The sequence below is a fragment of the Petromyzon marinus genome, chromosome 4 (assembly GCF_048934315.1).
Source record: "Petromyzon marinus isolate PM22_M1 ecotype Great Lakes invasive population chromosome 4, UKy_Petmar_22M1.pri1.0, whole genome shotgun sequence".
NCBI lineage: Eukaryota > Metazoa > Chordata > Hyperoartia > Petromyzontiformes > Petromyzontidae > Petromyzon > Petromyzon marinus.
The window spans coordinates 14,083,785-14,099,939 of record NC_133670.1 but is presented as its reverse complement, the minus strand read 5'-3'; the positions used below and the strand labels follow the sequence as shown (position 1 = coordinate 14,099,939).

General features: G+C 46.3%; 1 protein-coding gene across 3 annotated transcripts in view; it reads right to left on the bottom strand.

Annotated features, from left to right (window-relative positions):
- ACVR1 (activin A receptor type 1) overlaps positions 1-15,729 on the bottom strand; it is a 40,238-nt gene extending 24,509 nt beyond the window's left edge. The window contains exon 1 of one of the 3 annotated variants that reach the window (XM_032946083.2): positions 15,599-15,729. The gene's annotated coding sequence lies outside the window, so the exon portion shown is untranslated. Of the gene's footprint in view, positions 1-14,564; positions 14,719-15,594 lie in introns of those variants that run through there. The other 2 variants (XM_032946082.2, XM_076057617.1) reach the window with 2 other exon arrangements.
- Between the last annotated feature and the right edge of the window lie 426 nt (positions 15,730-16,155).

Below are 16,155 nucleotides of genomic sequence, written 5' to 3'. Positions count from 1 at the left end.
ATGGTTATGGTTGCTGGGATTGGGGCACAATAATATCTCAATGAGTATACTTGCAAAAAAGCAATAGAACCACGGGACTGAAACTCCATGGCGACGAAAAAACAAAACGATTTCACAGTGCATGCCCGGGAAACATATGTGCCTACACGGTCGATGCTCTTCAAGACTTAATATTTTCAACAGTGACCCATCTGATTTGCCACTCCAATACAACAATACTTCATGGTGGTTGCCATTTATCTCTTGCGGAGTTTCAAACATCAACAACAGCTTCCTGTGAGATAAAACGTGCATTTGGCAAAAAACCCACCAATTTCAGTGTTTACTTTATCTACAGTCATTGCTCGAAGAAGGCAGAATGCTTTTGATGAAATGGTATGTGCCATTTGTCAATTATTTAGGCGCTTCAGTTGATAATATGTTGTGCATCAAAAGAAGAATTGTTTTATGTCCAAGCATTGCACTTCCTAAGGTTTCGCTTGAGACTTCCAACAGCTTTAACTTTGTGGCAAACGTTTCAACATTACACATTTATCAGCTGATCACAAATTAACAAATGCTTACAACTCTGACACTGTTAGATTTTAGAAGCACTGCAACGAAATATGCGGAGTGACATGTACAGTGAGGGAAAAAAAATATTTGATCCCCTGCTGATAATGTACGTTTGCCCACTGATAAAGAAATGATCAGTCTATAATTTTAATGGTAGATTTATTTGAACAGTGAGAGACAGAATAACAACAAAAATCCAGAAAAACGCATGTTAAAAATGTTATGAATTAATTTGCATTTTAATGAGGGAAATAAGTATTTGACCCCTCTGCAAAACATGACTTAGTACTTGGTGGCAAAACCCTTGTTGGAAATCACACAGGTCAGACGTTTCTTGTAGTTGGCCACCAGGTTTGCACACATCTCAGGAGGGATTTTGTCCCACTCCTCTTTGCAGATCTTCTCCAAGTCATTAAGGTTTCGAGGCTGACGTTTGGAAACTCGAACCTTCAGCTCCCTCCACAGATTTTCTATGAGATTAAGGTCTGGAGACTGGCTAGGCCACTCCAGGACCTTAATGTGCTTCTTCTTGAGCCACTCCTTTGTTGCCTTGGCCGTGTGTTTTGGGTCATTGTCATGCTGGACATCCATCCACGACCTATTTTCAATGCCCTGGCTGAGGGAAGGAGGTTCTCACCCAAGATTTGACGGTACATGGTCCCGTCCATCGTCCCTTTGATGCGGTGAAGTTGTCCGGTCCCCTTATCAGAAAAAACACCCCCAAAGCATAATGTTTCCACCTCCATGTTTGACGGTGGGGATGGTGTTCTTGGGGTCATAGGCAGCATTCCCCTCCTCCTCCAAACACGGCAAGTTGAGATGATACCAAAGAGCTCCATTTTGGTCTCATCCCACCACAACACTTTCACCCAATTGTCCTCTGAATCATTCAGATCTTCATTGGCAAACTTCAGACGGGCATGTATATGTGCTTTCTTGAGCAGGGGGACCTTGCAGGCGCTGCAGGATTTCAGTCCTTCACGGTGTAGTGTGTTACCAATTGTTTTCTTGGTGACTATGGTCCCAGCTGCCTTGAGATCATTGACAAGATCTTCCCGTGTAGTTCTGGGCTGATTCCTCACCGTTCTCATGATCACTGCAACTCCACGAGGTAAGATCTTGCATGGAGCCCCAGGCCGAGGGAGATTGAAGTTCTTTTGTGTTTCTTCCGTTTGCGAATAATCGCACCAACTGTTGTCACCTTATCACCAAGCTGCTTGGCAATGGTCTTGTAGCCCATTCCAGCCTTGTGTAGGTCTACAATCTTGTCCCTGACATCCTTGGGGAGCTCTTTGGTCTTGGCCATGGTGGTGAGTTTGGAATCTGATTGATTGATTGCTTCTGTGGACAGGTGCTTTTTATACAGGTAACAAGCTGATATTAGGAGAACTCCCTTTAAAAGTGTGCTCCTAATCTCAGCTCGTTACCTGTATAAACGACACCTGAGAGCCAGAAATCTTTCTGATTGAGAGGGGGTCAAATACTTATTTCCCTCATTAAAATGCAAATCAATTCATAACATTTTTGATATGCGTTTTTCTGGATTTTGTTGTTGTTATTCTGTCTCTCACTGTTCAAATAAACCTACCATTAAAATTATAGACTGATAATTTCTTTGTCAATGGGCAAACATACAAAATCAGCAGGGGATCAAATACTTTTTTCCCTCTGTACATAGCTTTACTGGACAAAAAGAGGAATCACAGTTGAAAAATAAAATTAAGTGTCGGCAATTTAAGTGCAACAATCAAGGGCAAAAACACATGTAAGCACCATAGAAGCATTTTTTTTTACAAAATAATATATGATCATAGTATGAAAAAATAAGAATATAAAAAAATAAGAACAGGTTTTACCCTTACTGGCAATAAAACAGGTGTTAAGATGTTCAAACACAAAATAGAAACCTTTAGCAAGGAATCAAGTTCACACTAACCACACACAGTACTTGTGGTGACCATGCAAAACAAACATGCTCTGATTATATAATTATATATGCATTGTCTTTGAAACTGATTGGCTTACACCAGAGACAGTGTTCTTTAGGGCCCAGACTCACCAGTGTCAGACTAGATAACCTCAAAGAGCGAACAGCACAAAGACAATGCCACCAACAGAACATTTATAGCTCGGGGTGAGCAGCTACAAAATGGGACCTTTTTTGCCAGTATGAAAGTATGATCAAGTGCCATTGTAAAGGAAGCCTTTCAGACTTGTCACATTTCCATCTTTTACGTGGGTCATTTCTGCGTCCACTGTCGACGGTCCGACTGAGGCTCTGTCTGAGGTCAGCGGTGAGGTTTTGCTTTGAATTTGGGTTCGTGTTGGGACAACTCTTGTCGGGTAAATTAGCTGCCTATAAAGCCAGCGTCGTCCATTCTACCCAAAAAGCTTAGAACCACACGTGCGGTAAACTTGGTAACGGCATTTATGAGTCCATGCCGATATTTCCCAGCGTAGGGAAAACTCATCCGATTTTCAAGCACCCAATAAAATAATGCGAAGGAGCCACGATGTGATAACGAACACGAGATGATACGGCGAATTTATGAAATAAAAGCAGCGACTCCCCACCCCCCCCCATCACTGCTCACAATCTACAAATCAGTGCATTATCCAAAACGAAGTCGCGTGCCAGCCAGCGAGCGAAAGTGTCACTGAGGACCAGGGGGGTGGGGAAGTGTAGGAGCCCTCAGCGTTATCGCCACAGGCTAGACGCTATTACGTCTCAGGGCCTTTGCAAAACGGGGTCGCCACCCTGCTTGGGTTTTACGCTTGACCGCAGACTATAATCGCCTTGATCGGGAAAATGTAACGCTCGGAATTGCCACCCAAAGAGAGCTTAGATTTTCTGCGAATGGGGAGGGGGTTAGAGAGAGCAGACGCAGACACGCCACTGAAAACCGAATGAGCCACCTACCACCCACAACATAAATTACCACTCTCAACGATTTTTTTTTTAATCTACGGTACTTGAATAACCACATGTGATACTACTTATTCCACTACATATAAGCCGTTATGAAACCGCATTACAAGTGCAAGAGCAATTTAAGCATTACGGGTTATTTTAATATTGTAATTAGAAAAGAAACATCAACATGTCTCCTTTGAAAATCATGAGGTAATTTTTTTACATCTCATAAATAAATGCAAAAAATTGTAATGTATTGCTATACAGCAGTTGTAATACTAATCTAAGTGCTACAGACTATATATTTTCTTTTAAAACAAACTAATTACGTAATATCATAACATTAAAAGCCACATAATTTATCCCCATGTCTTTGGCAGTTTATGAAGCTTGGCCAAAACCCAAAGATTACATTCATACACCAACACAATTTGTCATTAATCAACTGCACGTAAAAACGCATCTGAAAAAAATAAACACACAGCTATACCACGAGACGATCGTGTGCCACTTTTGAGCAGATGGTTTAAACTAATCAACTATTAGTCATCCACTACTTAGTCAAGATTCATGATCTCCAGACACACTTAAGATATCGAATGCGCCGCAGCAGTCATTTCGAGTCTAGTTAGTGCGCGTCTTTCAGGGACTGAGATGGTGACGGCGTGCCACGCATGTAAACAAACAGGCCCTCTCCTCTTCTTCTCTGGCTCTAATTAGCCTCGCAGAGTTGCCATTCTCCTGCCCCTCAAAGGTGGCAATGAATAACACTGCCAGAAAGGAGAACATCTGAATTGCTCAGCCACTGGTCGGGTGGGAGGGGGTGGAGGTTACACCCTCCGTGTGTGCCGTGGACGCTTAAGTGCATCACAACATCCTGCGAGATCCCAATACACTCCACAGTACGTAACATCACTTTATCATTTGGTTAATATGTTCATATTTGCCCTCTTTAACTCTCAACAGCTACAAAGTGTAGGAGACTGCAACGATTATCCTTGGTAGAGTACAGTAAATACCACTTAGCCGATCAAAACAAGCCGAAGGGAAGCTTTCACCAAAGCATACCCCCCCCACCCCAGCCGCACAGACTGCGTGTGTGTGGGGGGGGGTTCCACGTGGAGATCAAAGTTGAATATCTATATTCGGCTGGCCTTTACTCTTCTCGGTGCGCCTGCCTTCTCTCGGGCACTCGACCCCACCGACTGAAATCACTTCCACTCCCATCTCAGCAGAAAGGCATGGAAGCAAAGTGGCTCATGTATCATTGTACATGCTTCATCATCAAGATATGATATTTGTTTGCAAGTAAAAATGGGTCGCACAGCCATCAATAATTTCCATCACTTGCATGCAGGTGCTGGGGATGTTTGGTGGCCAGCATACTCAGGAAGTCCGTTTGCACCATTTGCAGGAAATTCCTGTTTGGCGAGCACAGAAATTTTTTGTTCGTCCACACAGGACGTGCTGTGCTAGTGCTTTCGGTCTGACCTTAAGCTGAACTTTTGCTTCCACGTACAGTACCGTATATATACACAAGCTGTCACCAAATTACTACAATGGTTGAAATAGAAATGTAGCGATTGCAGTTCACATGGGTGCCACAGGAGCGAGACGTTAACTACCTCACCTGGTATGCAGGATGTCGTGGGTTCTACCCCGACCCTGACCGCTGTGTTTTTTTGGGTTTGCATATTCTCCTCGTCGATTTTTATCCGAGGTTTCCCTCCAAAATGTAGAAACATACGTTTACAGTTATTCTTTGGGTTTTTCGGGAGAGCCACGTAGATAGGTTCAAAGAAAATAACAAAAAAAACTACGACGTTTCGATCGCAACGCAAGCTGGTCGTCATCAGGCCGAAGAAGAGAGGAAAGCTGCTGAGGCAGACTGTTTTAAAGGTTTGAAATGGGTGCAGCCCAAGGGTCATAAACGAAGTGGGCGGGAGAGAAATGAGCATGCAATGTAAGATCGCAGAGCCGCATCCACGTCGGCGCACGAGGTGGCCGAGAAATTTTACCTGTTGATGTAAAATCAGAGAGCCGCATATAACGAGCATCACAGCCACCTCTCGTGCGCCGACGTGGCTGCGGCTGCGCGATCTTTGGTCCACATTAACAGAGCCACCCCTCTGCACGCTCGTTGTGGAGGTCGCCCTCCAATCTGCCATTAACACGCTAATCTCTCACATTAATATCAATATCCCCGCCCACTTGGTTTAGGACCCTTGGGCTACACCCATTTGAAACCTTTAAAGCAGCCTGCCTCAGCAGCTTTACCCTCTTTTTTTCAGCCTGATGACGACCGCTTGCGTTGCGATCGAAACGTCGTAGTTTGTTATTTTTGTTATTTTCTTTGAACCCAGCTACGAAAGACCCAAATAATATGAATTCCTGCAGTCACGAAAGCTTTAAGTCAAGATTTATACGTTTACAGTTTTTGGCTGCTATAAATGTCCACATAAGCCAGTTTGTTGAGCTATCATTTGCGGCCAGGTCGCTTCTGAAAATAAAAACTTTGTAGCTCAGTGGGCCTTAACTGGTAGGGAACATGGGAAAAGATTTCCTCCACCATCAAAATCCAACGCATTCAGCATCCAGGAGCCAAGCTGAACTGCGTGACAAATGACACAGTAGTTCGAGGGACCAGGGGTGATCTGCAAATGTAATTCACTTATCCATGGGAAAAAAAACCCACGGATAGTAGACAGCATGGAGCTAATTGGAGTCGAAGGTAATAGGATTACATATAATAGTTATCTTGTAGTTAAATCTTTGGTAATGCCTGGTAAACGTCATATGAATATATAGGAATGCGTGCCCCAAAAAAGCACTGAACATGATGAAAAAACGGTACGAATACTACAACTGCACACTGCGCAACAAAAAAAGACCACAGCAGCTTTATCTTACAACAAAGCAAGCGTTGCCGGTTTATCATTGGTTGATGACGCGGGCGCCACTCTTTACTGCGATGTGAAACACAGCGCCAGAATTAGCTTAAGATAAAGATTAGTGAAAGCGCAGATTGCAATGAACATGAAAAAAACACACAATACAGTAACACACACGGCACGTTTAATCCAGTCTGATAGGTACTGCTCTCAACACATGCGAATGTGAATTACGGAGCACCCAGTACTATACCGCAAGAGCAACTCAAACAAAAGCCTGCTTTCTTTTTACATTCTTGAGGGCTCCCTGGGAGATTGTGGTTGCATTGTCCGTTTGGTTGTTACGTTGTGTTAAACTTGCTGAAATTACATTGTTCCGCAGATGGTTACCGACTGCAGGAAATCTGAACATTTTCCAGGTTAAAAGAATGGGAGGAGCACTCGATCCTAATAATAAACCATTCTTGGCATGGATCATGTTGCTCGTGCCAAGAATGTACAAACTTGTGGGAAAATTAAATGAAGGAACAGACCTTTGGCCCCATATATATAACAAAGTTAATAACTTAAGGCGCGTTTAGGATGTACTGTATTTTTTAAACGTTTAAACAAGTTTATATGAAAATCAATGTTCACAAAACTCACATTTATGTATGTTGAACTTCTTTCACACCCAACGCAGCGAATCGTGCCAATCGGAGGTGCGTGTCAAGGACAACCAAATGAAGACAAAATCAGTTCTAAAGAAAATAGTTTTCAATCGAGATTTAAAAGTACATAGCTCCAGTGGTTTCCTAATATCGAAAGGACGAGCGTTCCTGAAGGCCGCAGAAGAGCATCTTCAAGCGCACAATCCAGTGACCATCTTTGTTATCCTATGGATATTACGTTTACCAAACTACCCACAAAACTTGTACAAGCCATTTAGAACACGTTTTTGTGATTTATATCACATGTTTCTTAAATGTTTCTCTTTAGAAAGAAACAACAATAAATTGAATTTCTCATGTGGAAGTCCGTTAAAATATTTACACAGCAGAGTTTGGATCTTCAAAACAGCAGGCAACCGCAAAGCTAACAATGTATCGAACATTTAAATGACCCAGAATGTCTTCCATGTTTCCTGGGTAAAGTATCAGCATTCACACTACCTTCTCAGACAAAGTAATAATTCTGAACTAAGTCACTGCAATTCTTATTGCTGCTGTTTCTGTGTACTTATGAAGGAACTTGAGTGGTATAATTACCAAGACCAACAGCAGTTCCTGCCAGTGAAGCAATGGCATTGACTCCAGAATTAAATGGGACAACAATCTGCCAAAATAATTTGCCAACCACAAACATGCTATTCTTACTGTAATATGTGATTTTAACCTGGGCGGGATTTGTGATGCCTTTCTTAGAATCGCACTGCTGTATTAGAACCCATCTTCCTTGTGTGCACCATTCCCAGATAAATCTGGAATATATTTGCGTGGGTTTTAAAGGACGCTTCGCTATTACATTTATCAGAGGCCAACAACAAAGCTCGTTCACCAATCAACAAGAAGCATTACGAGTGGACTGCGCTGGAATAGCTCCTTCATGGTCTGTGTTCAGACTGGGTGCCTGATCACCCTCACCTGTGGACAAGCAAGACAATTGGTTCATGTTCAAATTTGTACTTCTCAACAGGCCAATACTCCCGCAATCCCTCCAAGCTTAGTAACGGCATGTAATGAATTGTCTGTTGGCCATATATCTGTGTGTAATTTCAAAGGGGTTTAAAATGCAAATGACGAATGAGAGGAGCCTAAACATTGCAAGCTGTTGTAATTGTTGCCTAAACTCCTTTGCGGATAAGGGTTGGCCACATGGGAAGCAGCGGGCAAGTTGTTGTGTGAAAATGAAATTCTGTTTGTTAAGCAGGAAAACATGCGCATGGTTTATACATGAGAATCAGTATGCATGGCAAACGTGATACAATGATGAACCGTGAAACGCTGAGGGAAAAAAAAACGCTGGACCATCTGCAGCTTACTCACCCTTTCTGGGAATGTAATGCCACAGAATTAGAATATCTGTGGGATGGCATTGAAAATGTATGGCGGTGCCTAGGGCATGCTCAGCATCAACATACACCACACAGTTAAGTATCTAATTATTTTCAAAGCGCAACAATGCACAAAAAGGGGTAATTGCCAATTTAACAATGGGATCTCAAGAGTCTACAAGAGCACAGCCCTGATTTGGTCCTGCCAGTGCCCTGCCATGCAGAATTGCAATACCAGGGGATGCAAATGCATGTGAAAACACAACTAACCTTTAGGTTCCTTGTCTACGCTACCTTGTGCTGAATAGTGCTTTACTTAAGCTATTATTGAACAAAGTATGACTTTTATTAAACCTGATGTATATGTAAAAATAAAAGTTATTTGTCAACCCACAGCTAGTTGATGGCCTCCCCACAACAACACCGTGCCAGTCCGTGTGCAATGGTGAAAGGGAGTGGTCACGACTGAGAATAGGTTTTCCCCTTTTTTATGGCAACAAAACAGGTGTTAAGATTTCGATTTAAAGCTTTCGTGACTGCAATGATTCATCTTCTTTGGTTCTTTCGGTAAAGTCACGTATAATGAGAATAGAATAATAAATTGATAAAATAACACAATAATATTCTCTATTTTATCAATTTATTATTTTATTCTCATTCTACGTGACTTTACCGAAAGAACCAAAGAAGAGTGTTAAAATGTCAAAACCAAACTAAAACCTTTTACAAGGAATCATCTTAACACCTGTTTTGTTACCAGAAAAACGGGGAAACCATATTCTCATATTTTGGTACTGGCAAAGGAGGTCCCCCATGATGTAGCTGTTCACCCCGAGCTCTCATTACTCTGATAGTGAATTGTCTTTGTGCTGTATGCCTTTAGGCGTCCTCTGGTCTGACACCGCTTGAGACTAGGCTCGAAAGAAAGCTGTCTCTGGTGTGGACCAATCAGTTTCAAAGACAATGCATATATTATCAGTGTGTTTTTTTGGCATTCTGACCACAAGTATTGTGGTTAATGCACACATGATTCCTTGTAAAAGGTTTCAGTTTGGTGTTTTAACATCTTAATACCTATTCATATTCTTAGTTTTTTCGGTAAAGTCACGTTGAAGAGAAACAACAAAATAATAAAATATATATAAAATATATATAAAACTAAGAATATGAATTACTGCAGTCACGAAAGCTTTAAATCAAAATCTTAATACCTGTTTTGTTGCCAGAAAAAAAGGGAAAACCTATTCTCGTATTTTGGTATTGGCAAAGGAGGTCCCATGATGGTCACGACTGGTTAAGATATGAGCTGTGGCTGGGAATCGAACATAAGTTGCCAGGTTTTAAGCGCGGTGCTCGAACCAACTGCACCACCGCTCCATAACAACAGATGCACATTATGTGTTGTACAAACATTCTTCAATGCCATCACAGCACACTGCAAAAGATGGGGGAAGATTTCAATGTAATAATTTACCAACAAACCCGTAAACCCCAGCTTGAATAAAAAACGCACTAATAATTTTTTTTGACATTTACGCCACCCAAAACACTATGGAAGAAAATACATATCACAAACGAAACAACTGCTGACCTATATTTAGTGTGTTTTGTATTGCACTGTACTGTGTAGTTATGTACAGAAGGTTCAGGTGCGTTGACATCCTCTGAACAAGTTGTAAACACAAAAGCAAGCGAGGCAAACAAATCAACGGACGCCAAAAAAAAGCAAAGGAGGTTAAAAAAAAAACCAGCGGAAACGGAGAGCAAAACACAAAAACACCAAAATAATTAGAAAGACAAAACATCTGCGGAATAGAGGGCAAAGAGATAAAACTACATTAGCAGAGAGAGCTGGAGCACAGACGGCAACAAATGATGCTGCCGCCTGCTGTGCGCGTGTGCTTGCACTGCAGCCCCTTTGGCGTGATGTTAACAACCTCGCTTGGTACGAGGCCATGAATTCGATCCCGAGCCTGGCGCCTGTATATTTGGAGTTTGCATGTCTCTCTCCCCGTGGATTTTTATCCGAGCCCTCCAGAATAATGCGTTTAAAAGACCCCCGGGGGCCGGCAACAGGACACGCTGGCGGGACTATGCCGCTCATCTGGCCTGGTAACGCCTGGGAATTCCCCCAAGAAAAGCTCAAGTCTGTCACAAGCGAAAGGGAGGTCTGGACCTACCTACTCAACATGCTGCCCGACGCGACCCTCACCAGGACACGCGGACTGATAAACGAAGGAACGTTCAGAGTATTTGGCTGGTATACATTTCCACGTCATAAGCCAATTCGTAGGGCTATCATTTGTGGCCAGGTTCGTTTCTTGCAACAACAAAAAAGCCACATAGCTCAGTGGGCCTTACCTGGTAAAATAAAGTTTTAGTTTAAGTCTGTGCCCTCGGCGGCGGCCCATTATTTAATTATTTTCACGTAGAAAGCCGGGGTGGTTTAACTGAATTTAAAGATGCTGTGATGTGCCGTCAGCTGACATGTGTGGCACAGAAAATCCTCTGGGCTGTCTTCTGACCTCACAAGGGTGTTTATCAGTCGACAATATCCAGCTTGTACACATTCCCGCCACAAGAGTTACAACTTGAATAAGACATCCCGAGTTATCTTCCGAAACGATCTGTGTATACAAGCACTTTAGACTGCACATTAGACGGCAGTCAAGAGGTTTGCACACCATTATCTGCATCAATGATTGGCATGCGAGGCACTCCCAAAGAGGAATGCACATCCATAAGTCCCCTACATAATGAATCGGTAAATCCGTCACCAATAAATGCGCTGATAAAAAAGCAGTCAAGACAACTCAATAATCAATATCGGCGGGCACGGCACGCCATATTGGTGGACATGAAACACATTAAGATACGATGGATTAATGCTCCTACACTGAATACAGTCGTGACGATTCCTTGCGTAATTTATTTAGAACCACAATGCACACAGCTGGTTTAGCGCACACGTAAACTTCAATCACACGGTCGCCTCCTGGGGAGGAGGTCACGGAGTACACAAACCCCCCCACCCCCCACCAAAACGTCGCAAACATTGTTCCCTCCACGTTAAAGTCTTATTTTTTTTGTTTATTCCAAGCACGGAAGTGAATTAATTATACCCTACATAATTTAATCCGTATGGACCGTGCATTTTAATTGCGGTACACGACAAGGTCACTATCGGTGATACTTTATTTACGCGAGGGGGGGAAAAAAACCCAACAAAGGCCAATAAAAGTGTTGGCGATATAATTAGAATTGGGGACTTAACGCAATTAACATGTTCAGCCCCGCTTAGAATATGTAGCAACAGCCGCTAATTAATGTTAATTGGCTCGCTGCGTGCATTCAAGGTCCAGATGTTTGTGCTTCCAAGGGCTTTTATCCCAGAGACAAACTCCCCCACCACCCCACGAAGAGACGACGACGATCCATGGCAACCCAAAGTCCACCGCGTGCCTCTCTCTCTCAGCTTTTGCAACAACAACAACAAAACACCAAACAAGAGCCAGCCACGGGTGTGGGTGGCAATGTGAAGATGCCTCGGATCGTTTTAAGAACGTCCAAGGCTGTCCTGGGTTTCCTTATCGGATTAGTTGTGTACAGAAGAATAAAATCGAAGCACAGCAGCGTGGGTGACAATGTTTTAACGTATTGGCGCGATGGCTATGTCTCATTGACCCACGAGGAGCAACTAATGTTAGTTATTATTTTTTTGCCAAATAAACAAACGCTTGGCCAAGAAGTTATCAGCCACGGGAATGTTGTTTTTGTTACTTGAGAGCGCAGAATAGAAACGCAACGTAGATGGAACGTTACGGTTTTTGGCGTCTCGGCATAAGACCCCCCCCCCCCCGGGAACTACAGAGTAGTCACAAGCATCGCAAAGTTGCCGCCTTTAATTTCCGTGGACAGACGTCCAGAACTTCGGCACTAACTTAACGGTACGCTCTTTTTTGTTGTTGCGCGATCCCAAAAAAAAAACCGTCCGAGCCGTGGGCACAAGACACCAACAAACATCATCCCGTGTGTTTGTTGCCTTCTTTGTGAACAACACCGAGTGAGTGGCTAGGGCCGTGAGCAAGCACCCGAGGGGTCAACACCAACAGCAGCAGTCACACTGCACACGTGCGTAAATCGACTGAAAAATGCAACTTTGTGGAAAACGCGACTTACAAAACGCCACACAAAAAAAAAACCTTTTGGGTGGGTACACGTGGGCCATTGCATACACGACAGAATCGTGGGCGCGGTGATGCGGGTTTATAAATCATTCTCATCGTGGGCTATTGTTTATCTGTTGAGTCGCGACTCGTAGAGGAGGTTTCGACGTCGTTTGGTTGAGAGAGCAAGGAGGCGTGCTCTCTTCCATCCACCTCGTCGTTAGGGTATTCTCCGTGGGTTATAAGCCGGTTACGGGGAAAAAAAAGTCTCGCTCGCCTCCAAACTTATGCCCTGTGTCAATAAGTTATATAAAAAACAAAGATCCCCCGTGTAGCCTTAACTGACTGTAGGGGCAAGTGCTGTTAGCGAGCACCTATGAAGGCCGGAACGGTACACGAGGGGGTGGGTGGCCAGCACCACGCCCGACCGCCTTTGTGTCCCAAGTGGCAATGTTTACTACACACCGCACCAGGTACTCATTTGAGGCTGAGTCGACCTAGGGGAGGTCCGGGACCGGTTCGGATAATCGTCACCGGTGGTGTTGGCCGTGAGCGTGAATCGAACCCGGGTCGCCAGGTTCGTAGCGCAGCGTAGCGCTGACCGCTACACAAGTTACACAACTCATCTGATCACACGCATCTACTGCCGAATTATAATTTTTTTTAAAAAGTACCTACCGGATTGTAAGACGCAACTAATCAGATTCTAAGACGCACTTCCATCCTAAACATGTTTTTTTTTATTGAAACACATGGGAGATGCCGGTATGGCTGAACAACACCCTCCACACGAGAGTGAGTGTGTGTGTACCACGACTACATTACGTGCCACCGTCCTTGCTGTTTGCTCTACACCGAGCGCACTGCTTTGAAGTGCATCCACACTCCCCTCCACGACCCACACTTTCGTCTCACACTTTAAAAAAAAGATTCGCACAGCGGAGCAGAAAAGACAAGCTTTGAACTTCTTTGAGAGGTCTACTATACAGGGTTATCCATTTGTAGATTGCCCACCCACCCACTCACCCACCACGCTTACGGATAAATTAAAGAGGCAAATACCGATCCCATTTGAAAGCCTCTCGTCGGTAACGTCTCCCACCAATGTTCGAGACGCAACAAACTCCGGATCGCTCACGGTTGTACAACCTCTGCAGCAGAGACATGACGGGAAAACGTCATCGCGTTCACAACACTCAATCGTCTCGCTGGAGAGATGGGAAAGCGGGGGGTGGGGGGGGGGGTCATTGACATCGGTGCGGTATCCACAAGTGGATCAACCTCGTAGTTGGATGGGGGGGGGGGGATCGAGGGATGGGGGGGGGGGATCGAGGGATGGGGGGGGGATCGAGGGACGGGGGGGGGATCGAGGGACGGGGGGGGGGATCGAGGGACGGGGGGGGGGATCGAGGGACGGGGGGGGGGGATCGAGGGATGGGGGGGGGTCGAGGGATGGGGGGGATCGAGGGATGGGGGGGATCGAGGGATGGGGGGGCGGATCGAGGGATGGGGGGGGATCGAGGGGCGGGGATCGAGGGATGGGGGGGGGGATCGAGGGGGGGGATCGAGGGGCGGGGGGGAGAGCCCGGACTCTAAGATCGCGAATGGCGAGGGCGCTGGGAAATCCACGTGCTGCTGGCTGCTGCTGCTGCACGCGCGCCACGCAAAGTCGACACGGCCTGTCGAGAGGCAACATCGACGGCACGACCACTAAACACGGGTGGTGTGGCAGGTAGGGGGGGTGGTGTGGCAGGGGGGGGTGGTGTGGCAGGGGGGGGGGGTGGTGTGGCAGGGGGGGTGGTGTGGCAGGGGGGGTGGTGTGGCAGGGGGGGGGATAAACCACGCGCGGCCGTCTTTGTCTCCCCCGCCGATGCTGCTGTTGTACACACGCGGCACCGCAGGAACGATGTCAGGGTTGATACAAAGACAAAGATCGACCCCCGCCTACCCCCACACTCGCGTAGCCCGCGACAAACTTGTTGGGGGCACGTGCTGTTCGCGAACACCTCTGAAGGCCGACGCGGCGCACGAGGGCTTGGGGCGAGGCAGGAAAACGCGACGAGCGGCCGCCTTTGTCTTCCTTCCCAATGTCCATTGTGCAACACTCCCGCACGAGGCGACGACGATTCAAGGCCGATTGACGCGCGAGCACAACACACACGTACACACTCTCACAAGCACACACACACGTACACACTCTCACAAGCACACACACACACGTACACACTCTCACAAGCACACACACACACGTACACACTCTCACAAGCACACACACACACGTACACACTCTCACAAGCACACACACACACGTACACACAAGCACACACACACACGTACACACTCTCACAAGCACACACACACACACGTACACACTCTCACAAGCACACACACACACGTACACACAAGCACACACACACACGTACACACTCTCACAAGCACACACACACACGTACACACTCTCACAAGCACACACACACACGTACACACTCTCACAAGCACACACACACACGTACACACTCTCACAAGCACACACACACACGTACACACTCTCACAAGCACACACACACACGTACACACTCTCACAAGCACACACACACACGTACACACTCTCACAAGCACACACACACACGTACACACTCTCACAAGCAAACTCACACACCTACACACTCTCACAAGCACACACACACACGTACACACTCTCACAAGCACACTCACACGTACACACTCTCACAAGCCACACACACACACGTACACACAAGCACACACACGTACACACTCTCACAAGCACACACACGTACACACAAGCACACACACAAGCACACACACGTACACACAAGCACACACACGAGTACACACTCTCACAAGCACACACACACGTACACACTCTCACAAGCACACACACGTACACACAAGCACACACACACAAGCACACACTCACAAGCACTCACAAGAACACACAAGCACACACACAAACACACACACAAACACACACACAAGCACACACACAAGCACACACACACAAGTACACACACGTACTGACTGCACTTAGAAGGGTCGCCGGGCAGACGATGGAGGAGGGAGCCGGGTAGCTGCGTCGCCTCTCGCCATGGACCGCGCGGCGCTCACTGAGCCGGGGTCCTTCCCGGCCTCGGGAGCGGTGACGCCGCCCCCCCCCCCCCGGGGTCCGGGAGGGCACTCGGAGACCGCCTCCCTCCCACTCTCCCCACCCTTCCCCCCACTCTCCCACCCTCTCCCCCCACTCTCCCCCACCCATCCCCCACTCTCCCCACCCTTCCCCCCACTCTCCCCACCCTTCCCCCCACTCTCCTCCCCACCCTTCCCCCCACTCTCCTCCCCACCCTTCCCCCCACCCTACCCCCCACTCTCCCCACCCTTCCCCCCACTCTCCCCACCCTTCCCCCCACTCTCCCCACCCTTCCCCCCACCCTTCCCCCCACTCTCCCCACCCTTCCCCCCACTCTCCCTACCCTTCCCCCCACTCTCCCCACCCTTCCCCCCACTCTCCCCACCCTTCCCCCCACTCTCCTCACCCTTCCCCCCACTCTCCCCACCCTTCCCCCCACCCTTCCCCCCACT